At 46.8% G+C, this 19,181-nt stretch overlaps 1 protein-coding gene and 1 pseudogene across 7 annotated transcripts in view; both read left to right on the top strand.

Annotated features, from left to right (window-relative positions):
• Positions 1-19,181, top strand: part of LOC149337173 (uncharacterized) — a 168,560-nt gene that overhangs the window by 54,621 nt on the left and 94,758 nt on the right. For 3 of the 6 annotated variants that reach the window (XM_089553365.1, XM_089553359.1, XM_089553366.1), the window contains exon 1: positions 1,112-1,405. The exons of 1 other annotated variant lie outside the window; for it this stretch is intronic. The gene's annotated coding sequence lies outside the window, so the exon portion shown is untranslated. Of the gene's footprint in view, positions 1-1,111; positions 1,406-11,936; positions 12,064-17,965; positions 19,060-19,181 lie in introns of those variants that run through there. 2 more of the 6 variants (XM_089553360.1, XM_089553361.1) reach the window with 2 other exon arrangements.
• Positions 6,393-15,654, top strand: LOC149337174 (uncharacterized; annotated as a pseudogene). Its single transcript, XR_016284449.1, has 4 exons — positions 6,393-6,637; positions 7,579-7,764; positions 11,269-12,063; positions 15,541-15,654. The product of XR_016284449.1 is annotated as an uncharacterized LOC149337174 (transcript).

The raw sequence follows: 19,181 nt of genomic DNA, 5'->3' as shown, positions 1-19,181 counted from the left end.
AGCGGACAAGCCAGCAGCGCTCATATCATCCCGGTTTGCTTCTCTCGCTATGTGCTCCAGCATCTAGCTGCTATCCCAACCATGCATAATAGTCAACAAATCAAGGCCTCAGAATCGATGCGCATATATTTTCGGAAGTGCCAGAAAACCTAACAGCATGGCGAACATGCAAGCGTTTCATTGCGTCCGCCTTCTCGCGCACCTACCTCGTGTTTGTCGCCGATATCGCAGTCGCCCGGGAAGCAGAGGCACCAGTCGAGGCGGTTGTGGACACGGCGCCCAGCTGGTGATCGCACACCGAACTGCTGCTGCCGTCAGCGGTGCGTGCGATAATTCGCGCCGTAACCCTTCGCAAGTGTTTCCAAATGTATACAACGGGAGACAACAAACCGGGATCATACAACAAGTAGCCGAACGTTACACATGTTCACAACTGCGCGCGCGCGCGCGTACCGCGACGATTGTAGTTTTTTTGCAGTCTATCTCGGTTAGGTCACGTGTTAACGCTTTATATCATTTGTTGGTAAATGAACTTTCAGCGTTGTTTACTCCCTTAGCGCACAAAAGCCGGTGGTTGATCTCATGAAGTTCAAAATAGGCCCATGATGAGTACTTCAGCAGTGTGCATTAGACGCGAGACGTGCGCGGGATGTCAATGCGTGGGCAATGCTTTGTTTGTTGTCCCATGTGACCTCACCTAGAGAACCTGCGAAAAAACACAAGTAGTGACAACAATGAATAGTGGAGAAGGCGGGAGCAGCAGTAGAAATCCTCGACTGCAGACAGGGGCAGGGGCACTACCTCGGCGCTGATGTGCTATTTCCGAGCAGCACGTAGCACGATATATAAATCTCGTCACTGCATGTTCTTCTTTTGCAGAAAAATACTTGAAGGTAATAGCGCCTTCATGAGAAACGAAACACTGCAGTCGATTTTCGCATGCAGAGAAACCGTTGTCAGACCCTAGGTCATTGCACTGCTCAGTGCTCCTAGCGACCGTAGTGCTCCTCTCGGCAGTCCACGTTTCTAGCTTCATGCCGCCTTTGCGCCGCAGCTACCAATTTGTCCACTACAGTCTACACCGTGCTAGAACCGTGCACTGTAGGAAATGACGCGCGCGCGATGTCAACTTCTGTGGCGTTGAGAACGGTCGCATAGTAGTGTGCTCTTCTTGGCCTTGGTGACGACCGTTTATTGCGCGGTCGTGGTCTGTTGCCTCCCGTGGTGGCGGTGCATTTGTAAACGCAGGCAAGGGCTCACAACGGGAATTGTCGTCGCAAACACCGCCGGCGGCAGCAGCATTTCAGTGTGCGGTCTCGCGCCGAGTCCGCCACCGCCTCGATCAGTGCTGCTCATTGCCTCTCGCTACTTCTCGGACGACTCCGACCCCTGCAACAAACCCAAGGTAGGTCTGCGGAAGGACAGGCGCAAGGGAACGCTTACATTCTGGGCATGGTGTAGTTAGGTATTTGCATATTTGCATGGTGTTTGTCGGGCTCAGGGAGGGTTCCTTCTCATGTTGGTCTGTTGGTAGTTGCTGGTGTCAGCGGCAGATCTCATTCTAGGGGTATAACTGGCATGTAACTTCAGTGAGATTACTACTTTGGAGCCGGCTGTGTTTCTGTCTCATTGTGCAGCTGTAATGTGCCCGGATAAACAGAGTTGGCATCTCGTGCTGGCATCCCCATCGTTCAGCTCCCCGTGCTGTCATCCGAAGGTGTTCCGAAGTGGATCGCTAAATGTCGCTCTAGAACTGAGAGAAGGGGCTACTGAAAAAGGGAAATACAGTGGTGTGGTTCCCGTAACGGCGTAACAACTCCCAAATGTCGATGTCGTGTGCAGTCCACGAACTCTTGCACAAATTAAATTTTTGGGTGAGCGATCCCAGTTGGGTTCGGTTTTTTTTTTTAACTGGGGCATGACAGGAGAGTGCTAATTTGGCTTTTCCAGGTGTTTTTTCTTGAGACTGTAGTCTTAAACGGGCAGCTGAACTTACTTATCCCCCCCCCCCAAAAAAAAAAAATAAACATGCAGGCACAGATCACTTTCATTTTCTGTGGCTTCTATCAGGGCTTCAAGATTTTGCCACTTGACTAAGCCATTGGTAGTGCTTTGGAAACGTTATGTTGACTTAAAGGGCAACTAACTAGGGTCTGGACATTTTTAAAAACAAGCCCACTGCATAGATGAGGCGTCGAAGCTAACCTCTGCAATATACTAAAGCCATGCGCGCCCCGAAAAGCTGTAAAAATTCAAATCAAAGCCCGCTCGTTCTTTCCTTCCACAAGCAAATGTCCTCGTCCTCTACTCTGGCTCACTTGACATCATACGGAAAGCTTTCGCCAAAGGCATTCCATTGGTGCGTCGTTCTGACTGACGGGCTTAGCCGGGGCATCGCATCGTCTGCTCGTCAGCACCTTCCGTTTTGGCACATGCCTACAAGCCCGCATGAAGGAAAAAAAAAAACACTGAGGAGGGAGCGTCCGGCGACAGCCTTGAACCCTAGTCATAAAAATTGGGAGTCATTTAGCTCTGGTTAACCTGGAGGATTGCAAAAGCAACGAGGAGAGAGAGAGAGAGTGCGTGGCAGCGGCGGCGGCCCCGGCACGCTAGCTATGCGCCGTTACTGCGCATACGCAACTGGCTAGCGCGGCGGCGGCGCATCTTTCCATTCACCCGAAACGGGTGAGGGGCGTTTCCAGATTCAGCGCAGAGGATCATGGGAAAGTCGTCTGCTACCGCTACTTCCGGTTCCAAATTTCTCCTCCTGCTCGCTTGCTTCATGGCAGTCGCTGTGTTAATTCGCTTCTTACACTAATTTATTTCCACTGCAACACCGCTGATTGTATTGCATCATCGCAAGACCAACTAGACGTCGACTCTGTTTATTTATTTAACCATACTGCAGGCCAGTGCTTTGGCCCTAGCAGGAGGGGCATTTTACAAACACTGCAAAGTAAAAAGGCTACACAAACAAAATAAAAAAGTCCAGAAATTCTGCTTCGTAGCGTGTTTTCACAACGAAAATAATGTAAACAGTCGGATGCTTTCTATGCGTATACAGTGCGATGTGTCGAGACGCGCTGTGCGCACGGCTGCATGTACGGATAGTCTGCTAGCCCACTGGCAGCTTTTACACGCTTTGTGGCAAATACATCAATCATTTGCTAAACTGTGCAAGCTCAGCCTTCATTGCCTTCGTGGTGCAGCAAAAAACAAAAAACTAATATATAATGACCAATGCGTTAAACTAGTTCAATTGCGCACACAGCCGACTGCCGTGCATACGCAGAACAGCCAGTCTACGCTGGCAATATTATAACCATGAGAAAACACTCGTACCTTTCGTAATTGTCATTTTCTGCATTCAGGATGCAGCACGCACTCATCTTACGGTGATGCTGTGCAATACGCAATGTCGCAACACAAATAGATTAGCGAATAAACAATGCACAAATGCAGGGTGATTGCTATGCAGGAGGCAGTGCATGGGGGAAACTTGGAACCGGAAGTAGCTAGCAGACGATTTTTCTATGGTTGTTTGCATTCACTTCGGAAATGCACCTCACCTACTGCAGCAGCGGAAGTTCCGGTTATGTCACTCCAAACAAAAATAGTGAGATAACAAGAGTCACGCCCCATTTGTTTATTAAAACGTATTGAAATTATATGTGAACTAAAAGGCTTCGTTCAGAAAATGTTTTGCTGCAGTAAAACTTGCTCCCAGCAATCAACTTCCTACATCGACTGCATTTGTCGCGCCGCCTTTACTGCGTTGAAAAATAAAAGAAAAGCAGTAAGCAAGTCGCGTGCATTGTGGTGTGATTCGCAAAATTATACTTTTTGTTGACAAAGAAGGTACTTTCACTAATGTTGGGGCATTTTTTTTTTCCGGAATAAAGGTGGGAACAGCAAGCAGTGTTTACAAACATCATAGGGGGCGTTCTAGAGTTGTTTACGGCGTAGTCTACTCTGTCGTCTGCTGTAGTACATGTTTCGCTTTTAGCTGTGTAGGTTGTCTAATTTGAATGATTGAATTAGCGAGTAAATCTGGCATATGCGGCAGCACTAGCAGCACGTCGGACTTTGAGAAGTTTGTGCAACACCCGGCAGGTGGAGGCACCTGTTGGGAGCAATCAATCAATCAATCAATCAATCAATCAATCAATCAATCAATCAATCAATCAATCAATCAATCAATCAATCAATCAATCAATCACTTTATTTCAGCTTTCTTTTGCAAAAACTGAGGGCGGCAAGAAAAAAGAAGTCATTAGGACCACTTGACAAGCCTTGCCACCCTTTGTGGCGAATGTCCGCATTCGCCACACATTCATCATGACGAGAAAAATGTCCCGGCAAGCTTTGTTTAAATGCGTCGCACTCCCGCCTGGTACCTCCTGCCAAAGCTGACTGCCGGGCATCGCTATTTTAAGAATACATGCCAATGAAAAAGAAGTTTCGTATTTTCATGTTCATGTACGCTCGGGAGCGCTCTAAGCATTTCTGAAAGCAGTACGTACCTTGTAGCATGTTTTCGATGCACTCATGGAGGCAGGGCTCATGCATCGCCCATAACATTATTTTTCTGTGTCAGTGTGATCACCTAATCCCTCAGGTGTAGCCCACCTGACAAATGATAATTTCTAACCATACTAGAAGTTTAGCATTAGTAACTGTTGTGTTTTGCGTTGCAATGAGCCAACCACTGCGTTCCTATACATGTACACAAAACGGAATTTTTCTTTTTGTCCCCTCACCCCTTTCATTTCACTTCTACACACTGCCTGCTATCCCTTTATTTCCACTGCCCCAGCTCAGATGCTTCCAGCAGCGATAGCAGATGCCGGGGCTAGCAACAATCTTTTTCCTTCCATTTACCATGTATAATTAAAACCACTTTCTACTTTTAGGCAGAGGAGGAGGAGGATTTATTGACGGGAAGTGCAGAAAGATTGACCAGAAAAATGAATATCTGGCCTTGCTACTCAAAATGAATGAATTTTGAATGAATGAATGAATTTTGAGAAATGACCCTCAAAAGATTAAAGGGGGACGAGGGTCTTAAAACTAACTTTTTTATTTATGGCTAGAATCTGGTGAAATTTTGCACACAGATGCATTTTTCTCTTCTGATTGCAAATATGTAATCATAACTGAGCTGGTGGTCTTAAATCTTACAAAGTCTAGAATGTAATTAGGTAATTCCTTACGCAGCTTTAATGAACTTTATCATTGCAATTTGTTGCTTTTATTTACATGAATTGATAGCCAGAGAGTTCCCATACCCGGTGACATTCTTCATTTTTCTCTAAAGGCATGTCATCCTGACCTACTATGTCGAGAGTAAGAGGTCGCAGTATTTTACACTGCAACTCGTTAAGCTAATTGTAAATTGCTATTTATACATGGGCTAAACAAAAAAAGTAAGAATGTCATTGGGTATGGGAATTTGCTGGCTAACACTTCATGTAATTAAAAGCAGCAAAATGCAGTGAGAAAGTTCATTAAAGCTGCGTAAGAAATTACCTAATTACACTGTAGAATTTAAGGTAACTTTTGGTCTAAGACCACCAGCTCAATTATGACTACATTTTTGAAATCAGAAGAGAAAAACGCTTCTGTGTGCAAAATTTCTTGAGACTCTAGCCACAAATAAAAAGGTCTGTTTTGAGACCCTTGTCCCCCCTTAAGACGTTCCAGCAATGGCTTGTCGCTCGCTTCTTCTCAGCTTTTCTGATGTATCACTTTACTTTGAGCACTTGCGTCCGCGCTGCATTTGACGCAGCTGCAGGCACTCAAAGGAAGCGATTCGTCGGAAATGTTCAGATGATGCGAGTGATGAGTCATAGCCAGACTTGCAGGTTGGCCAGCCCCTGCAGTCGGCTGTAGTGTCCCTTTCCAATCGCCCTTTCTACTTTTGTTCTTCCCTCTTACCACATTCCCGGCCCGCCTGGAAATTTTTCAGCGCCTGTCTTGTTCGTCTCCATACGTGCGCGGTTCCGCCGAGCTCCATTTCTTTCCTAGTTGCAGGAGCTTGTCGACGTTTCAAGTTTGGTCTGAAAAATAAATTCAATTTTAAAGAATTACGCTTCCTCCTCCTGAGGAGGACCTTAGCTTCGGTTGGCAATGCCTCCGGGATGTTTCTGCTTCGACAACGGACACTGTCGTTTTGCGAAGCGACATTCCCAGCGAAGAAAGGACCTCGGAGTGGGTGAAATGTTACAGCACTGCTACGAACACATCGTGGATCATCTGCGGCGCCCAAAAGGAGGGCAAATGTTGAAAGTAGGTCTGCATTGTTTGCTCTGTGCTTTCTGCAGTTCGGCACCTATTTTATTGTGCAGTTATGACCTGGTTCGCCGGCTAACGCATAAAAAAAAGGTGGGCAGTTCTCCTGGTAACTCCAATCATGAGGCGTGCCCAGCTGCTTGAATTGTCCCCTGAAGTCATCTTCGTTGATTCCACGGCATCATGGTACTCAGCAAGGAGCAGCGTGACAGTTATGCTGACAGCAGCATCAGCTGGTGCTGTACCCATAGCAGTCATCGTGCACAGCAGCCAGACTACTGAGGGCTACTTAGCTGGCTTCAAGCTCCTGAAGCACAACTTCCCCTTTTGCTTTGGGGGCTGCGAGGTGGGCACAGGAAAATTGCAAATTATACTGCATGTTGTTTGAAGAAATGCCAGGTAATGCTAGATCACATTACTTAGGCAACATTGGTTCAGAATGTGGGTCTGCTCCAGCCTGTACTTGCTGCAAGCTCCAAGAGGCACTTCTTAACACTATCAGCACTGGCTACAAGCTACGCCTACAACTTTTAAGCTTCAACAGTTTGCTGCAAGTGCCCCGCCACGGTGGCTCAGTGGTTACGGCGCTCGGCTGCTGGCCCGAAACACGTGGGTTCGATCCCGGCCGCGGCGGCCAAATTTCAATGAAGGCGAAATTCTAGAGGCCCGTGCACTGTGCGATGTCAGTGCACATTACAGAACACCAGGTGGTCGAAATTTCCGGAGCCCTTCACTACGGCGTCTCTCATAGCCTGAGTCGCTTTGGGACGTTAAGCCCCGATAAACAAACAAACAAACAGTTTGCTGCAAGAGGCGATGTGACACTCTGCAAACCTTGAAATCTTGGACTTTTCATCTCGTTTGATAAAAAAAAAAATGTGGAATTAATGCAAGCCCATACCAATGCTTCCTAAACTCCTGCTTGCCCAACCTGTCAGGTAAGTAGCAGTCCATTTCATTTAAAACTTGAGCCACAAATGAACAAGCTGTAGAGCTGAAGTAGTCAGCTTAAGGTTTCTTTGGTATAGCCTGTCTGACATGTGAACTACACTGTGTAAGTGTCACCTCTACATTTAAATACCAAACTGGATATAGATTATACATGCTCAGTGTTAGGACCCTTTCAGTAATGCTAGCAAAACCGAAGTGAAAAATATCATTATAACAACGCAGGGTGATGTAGCAAGGTTATCTGGTTATGAACTTATCCGGCACCCGCAAATATCTGTCATGGGAATGACTTTGCTGTTGCATAGCTGTCAGTATGTGGTCATTTCTTGTCTGCAGGCACCAGACACTTTCATGACTGACAACAGTGCTGCTGAGAAAGCAGCAATTTTTCAAAACTGGCCAGAAGCCAGGCAGCTCCTGTGCCACTTTCATGTGGCACAGGCTGAGTGGTGGTGGCTGACACTTGACAAGCATGGTGTCAGCCCAAGTGAAAGGAAGTCATTGATGGCCATTTTTCAAATGGTATGGAATTTATTCATAATCAGCAATTTGAAATTTGAATGCATGCAGAAACAGCAGTGAGTGACTGATTCAGAAGAAAAAGTTTTATGGTTTTATGGGGGTTTAATGTCCCAAAGCAACTCAGGCTATGAGGGATGCCATAGTGAAGGGCTCCGGAAATTTCGACTTCCTGGGGTTGTTTAACGTGCACTGACATCGCACAGTGCACGGGTCTCTACAATTTCGCCTTCATCGAAATTCGACCGCCGCGGTCGGGATCGAACCCGCAAATAAATTGTATTGTATTGTAAAAAAAAAAATTCTCTCTCTCTCTCTCTCTTGTCTTTCGGGTCAGCAGCCGAGTACCATAACCGGTGAGCCACTGCGGTGGCAAGGCCAGGTATTGTGCCATTGATACTAAGTCACAGGACGATGTCTCACAAGTCGCATAGTGCATGCATGCTGTGCAGGCCTATAATATTTGGTTGAAGAATTGGTGCTATAGCATGTTCAGTGCATGATGACACAGCCAATGCATTGACCACTTGCGTTTCAGTTTGTAGGCACCATACACGCACTAAGTAATCGCAAAAAGTACAGCCAAACATAGCAGAGCTTTTGCCTCTCAATTCAGCATACGAAAGATGCAATAAAAAAATTGTGAGGCTACTTATGCAGCACAGTAGGGACAGCATAAGTATCAGTGACAAGCAGGCATAACAAAGACTATTTGCAACTGCGGCGAGAGACAGTACTTTCCAGATAAGGAGCTTTACTGCGCAACCTCGTGACCACAGACAGCGGTATACAGTCAAGCCCACTTATAATGAACTTGGCGGTCATGTGGATTGGGTTTGTTATATCCAAAGTTTGTAGTCAGTGGACTTGCCCCATTACAGCTCAAAAATACAGCCAGAGAAAAGTTACGGTTATTTCTTTAAAATGTCTGCTGTGCATGCCTGTTTCTTCAAAGCAGACCCTATCAAACCGCTTTCTAAGCTCTCCAGAGCGGTCATGTGCTCCTGGCCAAGCCCTAAGCAGCAGACGAGCTGTTTCGAGGACGTGGTAATGCCGTTAGTGAAAGAGGTGCTCACGGCAACTGGTGAAAGCCCTCGTCTTCAATCCTCAAAAACGTCAGGGTGCAGCGACAAAGCTACTGCAGCGCATGAGCACTCATAATGTGCAGTATACATGACCCCTCTGTAAAGCTCTCAAGTAATGCATAGGGCTCCAAATAAAGCTATACGTTGCCATGAGCCCGCCGCGGTGGCTCAGTGGTTATGGTGCTCAGCTGCTGACCCGAAAGACGCGGGTTCGAACCCGGCCGTGGTGGCCAAATTTCGATGGAGGCAGAATTCTAGAGGCCCGTGTGCTGTGCGTTGTCAGTGCACGTTAAAGAACCCCAGGTGGTCGAAATTTCCGGAGCCCTTCACTACGGCGTCCCTCATAGCCTGAGTTGATTTGGGACGTTAAACCCCAACAAACCGAACCAAACTATACCTTGCCATGACTACTAGGGTCTTGAAGCAATCTTTCCACAAGAATACAGTCGAATAGGCCTATAAACCAGATGGGAAATAGCACTTTCCCAAAAAACAATGGCTACTACATGATTTCAGCTTTCAATGACACGGCGCACACTGTGTGAGAGCTCTAAACAAGGGTGACACAGGTTATCTGCCGTCTACGAACTGCCTGGACCCGGCAGCCGCACAGAGAGCAGAGATGCGATTGGACAAGCGATGAATCACGTGACTGGGTGGGCCTACAAGGCATACCTCGTGACTGGTATTCAAACTTCTCAAATTGCTGCCATTGACTAGGCACCGGCCGTGTGCAGCAGTTTGCTTTCAACGCTGCCCCTGTCTAGCACTTACCATGCTTTTGTTTCCACTTTAAACGCTTTACCCAACAGTGTAGGTGTGCACATAAGCACTGACTGACCCTGTAGCCTGTTGGAGCACACCTGGCTAGTAGTTCAAGTTTCAAATCCACTTTTCTTTATTTATTTGTTTGGGGGGGAGAGACAGCTACATTTTCTTTGGGAGATCACAGTAGCTGGGAGGCTGTCGGTGTGAGCTTACACCGCCTCCTTGTTAGTTTTTCATTTCATTTATTTTTCCCTTAAAGGCCCGAGGGCATTACATAAGGGGGGAGCAAACTCAAGATTTGTACGAACAAGACAAGAACACTACAAAACACAGTTAACACAGTTATATAACCAAGGTTGTTCGTTTTATCTAAGATGCAGTGTCATAGCCGTAATATATTTTTTGATGGCAGCTCTACCTAATTTGCAATAACTGTTATAACTGCAGTCGTTATAAGTGGGCTGGATTGTGCGTGTGAGTTCTGAATTAATGCGGAACTTGAACAGATGGCTGGCATCAAATTATTTATAAAAACCTGCAAATTTTGAAAAGGGAGCCTTGAAATGATTCAGTAGGCACATTAGGGTTATGTCTCCAGGTGCTGCCAATGGCATAGTAGCAGGTGGAACTGATTCTTCGTCCTTCTGACGTCAGTTTTTTTTACACAATCCTGCCAATGCCAAGGAAAGTCCTGAACATGCACTTGACTTTACGCTTGTCTCACCATTCACGGCAAGTACGGTCTCTGCCCAGAGAAGATGGCTGCTTTCTCTCAGGGTCATAATTGTAACACCAGGTAGTCCCAGCGGTGACCTGGAACAAGAAGTTTGTACATTTATGACAACCCTATGTAGCTCCATGCAGATTTCAATGCACTCCCTCCCAGTTCTGAAGAGTGGTCAGAATTTGTACCACAAATATGGCAATAAAATGACCCATAACAAGAGTTAGAATCTGCTGCCGTGCTTGTAACCAATTCAAGAAGTTGATTTTTTTTTGAAGAAGAAGTTAGCGCAAAAGATGGACAAGGGACAGGAAGAAAGTACACAAGACATTCATGGGCGCGTGAATGTCTTATGTGTCTTTTTTTTTTGTCCCTTGTCGGTTTTTTTGCGTTAACTTCTTCAGAAAACGCATCACCAACTAGCCTGGCAGCTTGCTTTCCTGAAGTTGAATTTTGGTAACAGCATTTCGTACAGGTCTTGCAATCCTGCACGAATGCTTGCTCCATCATTGCGAAGGCCTTCATGAAGCTTTGCCTAAAGTGTGCCCAAAATTAACGCACCTGCTCATTCTTCCTGGGATGTGTAGACCAAATTGACAAACTCAGTGTACGTTTGAATAATTGTGGCAATTTTGTTCTTGTTCGTAATTGAGTGAAGTTTTTTACTATCCTGTTGAAGCTATACTAGTGTTTCCTCCTGCTGCTGGACTGTGGTACAGCAGCCGCTCTTGAGATGGCAGCACCAGTGATGAAAATTTTGGACAGTGTCTAATAATAAAGCTAAGCTCTTAGACTGCATGTAAATGTTTGGAGTGCACTTCTTATAACTTGGTTCAGAGCTGAAATATCAAGTTTTTTTATGTACTACGCTAGTGTTGAAGTGCTTCTGCTTCGATCTATTCCTTTTTTTTTTTTCTGACAACCCTGCAGATCATGTACGCTGATAGTAAAGGGCCATTGGAGGCCACCAAGCAAGACCTTTTCTCCCAAAAGCACGAGGGCTTCATCACCCATGCTGAAACACTGCTGGAGAGGGAAGAAGAATGGGTGCTTCTCTTCTGACTGTCAGCAAAGACACGAGGCCACAACACAAACAATTATTCAGAGGCCTCGATTAGGGTCCTAAAGGACACAATCTTGCACAGGACAAAAGCATTTAATGTTATGGCCCTAGCTGAGTTTCTCTCTGTTGGGTGGGAAAAGTATTTTTTGCGCAGAATACTGGACCATGCACACTCACGTGTGACTGGGCAAATGCTGCTCTATGAGAGGCTGTTGAAAAAGCTGCCAGAAGGTACCGAAAACGACATCAGGTGCGACGGAGATGGGCATTATGTCGTCCGAAGTGGCAGTCCAGAAAGGAAGTCTTACACGGTGTACTCTGACATCGGCCTGTGCACCTGCCGCTCTGGACAGCAGGGCGCATTTTGTAAACACCGGGCGCTCGTGCACAAAGTGTTTGGTGGGATCTTCCCGAATGTACCTCTGCTGACTAGAGAAGGTCGCTACAACCTTGGAAAGCTTGCGCTCGGAGACAACTTCCCCGGCATTGATTTCTTCGAAGGCCTCCATGAGGAGACACAAGCGCTGCAAAATGCTGTGTGCGGCGAGGCTCCCACCGATGTTCTTGACTGTTGAGACACTCCCTCTGCCTCAACAGCTCCAACGACCCAGTACAGCCCTCCAGAAAGTAGGGAAACCTCCAGTGCTCAACCACTGAACCAGGTTTGCTATGGCGCTATACATTTGCAAGACAAGTTACGGCAACTCTATGTTAGCTGGAGTCATTACAAACCGTAGTCATTGACAAGTGACTACATTTTCTGTGGTGGAAAATTTAAAATTCTGTGAACTCGTAAAGAAAAATGTGCAACATTTCGCAGGAAACATAACACACAAAATAAATACACGTTTATTTCTGAAACAACCCTCCTACTTCAAATGTACAGCCTTTGTCAAAAGTAACCAGGCTGCACGTTTTTCTTGTGAGTCGTATATTGAAGCTGTTATGCCAGCCCTGAAGCTCTAAATCTCTGTATGGTAAGAGAGAAGCCCTGTTCTCACCTTCAAATAACTTTTTGATCTTTAGGGAAGCCGTGAGGGCTCTGTTATACGAATGAGAAGCTAACCATGGAGCCTGGTTACTTTTGACAAAGACTGTACCTTCAGTAAAATAGCATGTGCTGGTTGTAAGTCATCAGGTAATGCTTGGTATTCCCTCCACTTGTATAATGGCGCTTGTTTCACAAAATGTCTCCCAGTGACTGATTGCCATGGTGCACAATCCTACACATGTTGTTGTGGCCATGCATGCAAGCCAGGCACAGCCATGCATTAGTCTGGCCTCAGACTGCCCTCACTCATTAATGTACAGCCTGGTACCACAGAAGAGAAAAACCCAAGAATGGATGTTGAGCGTTGCTGCCACTACCATTAATGCTCCTTTTGAAAGATGACACTATCATCACTTTTCCTATACAGGAATGTGAACGCGTTGCCACTACAGCTGCCGAGCTCGACACATTCACTTGCTTATGTAGATGCAGAGGTCAAGCATGTCACGGCATCACCAAAACTGTGCAACAATATGCCGGCTTTCACGGGAATTAAAAAAAAGTCACATTTTTATTATTCTCTCGCTCCGATTGGTGTCCGCAATAACAAAAAACGAAATTGTGGTTACTAACAAGAATTCTGCACAAATTTTTAATTGTGAAATTTTTCCCCGAAAGCAAGGGGACCTAACAACAGTTCATGCACATGTTCAGCCCATGGGGGGAGTAAATTTAAATTTAGTGGACAGGCCAAGATGCCACTGTTCTTGAAGGTGCCCCACGATCTGCTTGCACCGTCTGCATGACTCACTGTCGTGAATCGGGTGGACGCGTCCCTGACTGCTGGAGGGGAACGCTTTCGCGTGCAGGTTCGAAGAAAACAACAAATAAATCAAACAGAACAAAACGAAGCTGTGTTTATATTTTAAAGGAAAGGAGCCAATGAAAGGAACGAAAACACTAAGGAAAACACACACTAGGCACGCGTAAAACACAACAGATAAAAAGGAGAGAGTTCACCGGCTACAAAGCGTCCCAGGTGGTGCGGGAATGCCTTGCAGCTAGCACAGACGCGGGTTGGCGAGTTTCGATGCGTCGCTGGCGTTGCGTCCAGGGAGGCGATGGTAGAGAGCCAGGAGATGAGGAACGGAGATGACACGGGAGACGCTGACGAACTCTTGTCAGTCGCCCCCAAGAACTGGGCAGCTGCAACAGGAGAACTGTAGCCGGGTCCTGTCGACGGCGTTCCGCAAACACCGTAGGCTTGTGCAGCCTATCCAAGGAAAACTTTGGCTGCTGCTTCTTCCGACCTCGAAATGGATGCAGTAGGCCTGCGTCGTTGATTCAGGGAGGTCCACGGCAGCACAGACCCGAAGTCTGACGGCTGCCACCTCCATGCTTGAATGAAGCTTAATGGTCTTGCATCGGTGATCCAAGGGAAGTCATTGGCAGCTCAAACCCAATGTCCGACTGCTGCCACTTCCACGCTTGAACGGGACTCGATGATCTTGAGTCAATGATTCAAGGGAAGTCTCTGGGAGCTCGGATCAAACGTCTGACAGCTGCCACTTCCACGCTTGAACGACCAGACTTGTGCTACGGTGTCTTCCTCAACACCTCGGTTTGCTGACACGTAGCTCTACGCTCCTCGTGCCTGCCTTGCGCACCACTCGCACACGCGCAACGCGGGGCTGGCACGTATAGCGCTCCGCTGTCCGACGCACCACTGCCGACACGCCGCGTTCCAAAAATCCCTCACCAGTGTGGTGTGCACATCACACTCACCATCCTCCTCTCCCATGACTCTCTGTTGCCCACAGCAGCAAGAGCCTGCACACGCCAAATGGCATTCTGCCTCTTAGCAACCGTGATTCTGTTGCTATGGACACCATAAAGTAGGCTTATGTATAATGCATTACTTCTGCCACATATGCATCACAAAACTTTGCTCATTTTTCAACGGAAGAAAGCTTAACGAACCCTGTCGGGCTAGTATCTTTGACGAGTATCAGAATCACACAGCTCAGCTTTCTCTTCGCATGCAACAGATTATAACAGTCAGCCCATTGGTATGCAGACAGCAGCCTTTAAGCAAAAAAACGTTTTTCTTGTGTGTGTTTCACGAACTAGAGGAGGACCATTTTGAAGTCCTCATAGAAGCCTTTCGGCACCTAAACACTGAAGTTAACAATGAGCCGACATGCATGAAGCATACAGCGAGACTTGCGAAAAAACTGAAAATCCTTCCAAGCAAGCAGAGCTTTGTCACGGCACTGATAAGCATAGTTGTTGATATTTTTTGGTACGTGATCGTTGCTTTTATAAATGCGTGGTCTTTTGAGAATAAAGTCAGTTGATGTCTAGCGTTTGTGTTGTTTCCTCTCCCTTCGTTCCTGTTGCTTAACACTAGTCCTCTGTGAAGCATCTAATGGAAGAAACAGTGATATTTGTAAATAAAATACACTTGATCAGTAACCACGGGTACTATAGCCAAACGGGCGAGTTGGTGGTACATATTGAAGGCCAACAGCGCAAACGACGCAGACAAAGTAGAAGGAAACACAGGACAAGCGCTGACTCACAACTGAAATTTTATTCAAGGAAAGTAGTACATTTTATAGAAAAAGTGGCCAGCTTATCAGCTAGTAAACAAACAAAACCCATGTTTGTACGTGGCATCGAGGTATGCAACCTCACTGTCATATAATGAAATAGATGGCTTACTGACGCATAACCTTGTTTTTTTCCTCATGTGATATGCTTCCATAATCTCACGTGTTAATCGGGACGGGTGTTTGTAGAGGATATCACAGTAAGGCAATGAAGGAAAACACTGCCAATCTTGTTTTCCTTCATTGCCTTACTGGGATATCCTCTACAAACACCCGTCCTGATTAACACGTGAGATTATGGAAGCATATCACATGAGGAAAAAAACAAGGTAATGCGTCAGTAAGCCATCTATTTCATTATATGACAGTGAGGTTGCATACCTCGATGCCACGTAGAAACATGGGTTTTGTTTACTAGCTGATAAGTTGGCCACTTTTTGTATGAAATGTACTACTTTCCTTGAATAAAATTTCAGTTGTGAGTCAGCGCTTGTCCTGTGTTTTCTTCTACTTTGTCTGCGTCGTTTGCGCTGTAGGCCTTCAATATGAACCACGGGTACCCTGTCACAAGGGCAGTTCCAAAGCCCATTGAGTCAGTGGACATCAAACACAATGGGGATCAGCCAGTGCCAAACGGCAATTTTCAATGACCATTGAACTCTATGGTCATCGGCTCAAGGGGATTCGTGGATGGCCATTGGGATTTCAAGGGGCATTGAGAACTGGCTCACACTCACCATGTGTTGAAAAAAACAAGATATAAAAACTCAGAATAAACAAAAATGTTTTGATTTTATCTGCCTCCTGTCACTGCTACAAGACATATGATGTGTAATCTTCATTGGATTACTGTGAGGCGATGCTGAAAAGTGGCTGGCCACTGGGTTGGCAGGTAGGGTGATGAAACTAAGTCGAGATTGCTCTTTGTTCTGGACGGCTAGGCAAAAACCGCGAGAACTTCCCTGTTGATCTGAGATGCATTTTGTGCAAGAAGATAGCCAAGCGACTGTTATGGTCACTTATCTGGGCCTTATCACTTACCTGGCAGAGTGGCAAGCCGCCACGGGACTGGCTGAAAGGTTGGTTGACTGCGCCTGCCGTCAGCGATGAGTTCGAAAAAAAGCGGGAGCTGGGACGTTTAGTCTGATTTGAATTAGGGAAATTGGCTGCGCAGGACAATAATTTGAAGTTACTAAGAGTGCTGGGAATGTGTAGATCGAGTTCCAGAGGTAAAAAGATGACTCCAGATTCCTCTCTAGTGCACCTTTAAATACAATGCTTGCAAAGCTCAGATGGAGAGACAGACTACAAAGAAAGGCACCTCAAAGACTTGGAGATAGATGGTCCGTTTCACACTATTCTTTACTGGATGGTGAGCAGACCACCATGTTTTTCCACCATGTTGTCACAGCCGTTGGAAGCTTTACGACCAAAAGGAACGGGATGTTCTCCTGCATAAGTGGCAAGAAATTCCCGCTTGTATTTATATCCACACTAAAGTCCCCACCCACCCTGCCACCCTGGAAGGTGGCAGCGTTTCTGGCACAACGTTGTCAATGCTAAAGCATGCAGCGCTCATCTGTCACTACCACGCCACATAGCTAAAAACCACGAGTGAGACGTCTGATGTTCCAAGAGGGCAGTTATGCGCCTTCACTTTGTTTCAGGTGTCCATCGAGATGTGTGAGACAGATACTACGCATTTCCTTTCCTCAAAAAAGCAATTTACAAATTTTACCTCCTGCTTCCCAAGCTCTATTGGTTTCGCAGCTGTGTGAGACAGATACTGGGCATTTCCTTTCCTCGAAAAAATACCAGACACACTGGAAATTCTAAAGTGTGTTTGGCGAAAGCCTTGTGGTCAACCCACTGCGAACCGCTTGGCGCGGAATCACTGGGCCGCTTCAAAGCCATGCGTCTCACTCACTCGACTGCAACGAGACATCTGGCGAAGGAGCGGTGGTGTAGCTTCCACCCCCGACGCGCCCGCGCTCGTCCTATCGCTACTGTGTGATGCCACAGTTGCTATGCACAGCTACGCCCCCCGACGGCGCGCCGGTTGCTAAGGAGGGAAGGAGGGGAGAAGCAGACAGGGGTAGGGACAGGAGGGGTTCATTATGACTAACACTTTAAGGACACCAGCAGTCACCGGAATTTAAAAAAAGAAAAACATTCTAATATCCAGCGTTGGAGATCTTCAGCTTTCAGGGGTAAAGCACAGCGAATGCTCACTATGTCCAGCTTATAAAAAGCACCTGCCCTAGGTGCTGAATAGATGCTGTCATGTGCTTGTCCGTGTTGCCCTCGAGCGCCGCATGTGTATGTTTGGATGTGCTGGCTGTGGTCACTGCATGCCGCCGAATAGTTAAAGGTGCACTGAAAAGAAATCTGAACTTTTCTTTTTGCCGCGGGAACTCTATCTACACGTTCCTAGCTTTCTTAGAAACTTCAATTTATTGCCCTGTGTGGCCGATTTCTCTAATTAAATCGAATTAACATCCGGCTCCCGCCTTTTTTTTTTAATTCTCCCCCATACGGTGGGCAGAGTCGACCAACGCGTGGACTGCTTTTCACCCAGTCCTGTGGCGGCTTGCCGCTCTGCCATCGGCGGAGTAATACTTGGTAGTCCGTAGTAGCAAATAGTCCGCACGTATTTTTATTTCTGTGGGCTTACTTTGCGGCTATATTATCTGCGAATGAAACTATTTATTCACGGAAACCTATAAAACAAAACAAAGCTAAAGCAAAGCCTCCACGGAGCTGGCTGAAAGGCATTTCACGCGTTGGTCGACTCCGCCCACCGTACGGGGAGAATTCAAAAAATAAAGGCGGGAGCCGGACATTAATGCGATTTAATTAGGGAAATCGGCCACACAGGGCAAAAAGTCGTAGTTTCTAAGAATGCTAGGAACGTATAGGTCGAGTTCCCGCGGCAAAAAGACAAGTTCAGAATCTTCTTCAGTGCACCTTTAAAGGGACTATGAAACAAATTAATTGAGATTACGTTAAGATAGGCAATCCATCACTCGTCACCCCAGCGAAAGAATTTTCGAGCTAGCATAAATAACAACGAAGTTATAGACAATTAAAAATCACGCTCCTCCTCTCCCCCCTCAACTCATACGTGCGGAGCACCAAGAAAAAATAAAGAAAACAGCTCCGGGACTAGGCTCCGCCCATGAATACGTCATTCGCTGACGTTCGGTTTACGACTTCCGGTTGTCGCACTCCCGAGGAGCAGCGTGCGTCGGCAGCGTCTCTCCGGTCTCGGCGCTTTCTTTGCTCCCGAACTCCCGGCAGAAAGAGGCGGCAGAGCTAAATTGAAAACATATGCGTGAAGGCAATGCCCTGGCCCGCGCTTGCCTGAAGGGGTCGCGCGGCGCCTCGAGCAGACGATTTTCACCGCTACCGGAAGTGTGCCCGTGACGTTGTAGCTGCCGCGGCTCGAGCGAATGACATAGTGTAGTGGCCTACCGACGTCATGGGACTAGTGACGTCTGTTTTCCCGGTTTTGGTTTCAAAATCGCTCCCTATGAAGACACCAAACGGCCCGCGAATTTTAAAAAACGCGATTTTTAAAAAGCCATAATAAATTGCCGGCTCAGTTCCGAAGACTCATACTTGGTGTCAGTGCTTCTGAGCATAACTTCTAACATTTACAAGCGGCTTTTAATTCTTTTCATGGTCCCTTTAAAAGGGGGTCGGCAAGCAGGGGTTGGATGGACAGCTAGCAGCAAAAGACAGATGCTGGCTACAGAAAAGTTTGCCTCCCTCGAAAAGGGCACCTGATGCTCCCGTTATTCCAGAGGAGCGTGTGGGCTTCTGGTGTGAAGGAAGTTTGCAATAGCTGTGTCTCTCAAGAACTTGACTAGGGCTTGCCACAGTCTTGCACGGTGGAAGGAAGGCTATGGGAGTGGCGGCAACCAAAGGCTTGCTGGGCAAGGAAGACATACGGATGAGTCGGCGAAGCTTTGATGGAGACACAAGGGAAGCCAGGTGCTGACACAAGAGGCCCCGCCCTGATGATGGAGAAGTTGGCACCGTATTGTACGTAGGTGAGCATGAAATAAATGCTATGTTGTGTAATCTGTAATTTTCGAGTGGTCTGGCTTCGTCGGCATGAGGGAGGAAGAGTTGAAGAGCGGAGACGTAAGAACCGGCTGTTTAACTGATTCCG

This window comes from Amblyomma mixtum, chromosome 7 (genome assembly GCF_055824585.1).
Source record: "Amblyomma mixtum isolate Tamu chromosome 7, ASM5582458v1, whole genome shotgun sequence".
Classification (NCBI taxonomy): domain Eukaryota; kingdom Metazoa; phylum Arthropoda; class Arachnida; order Ixodida; family Ixodidae; genus Amblyomma; species Amblyomma mixtum.
This window is presented reverse-complemented; position numbering and strand designations above follow the sequence as displayed.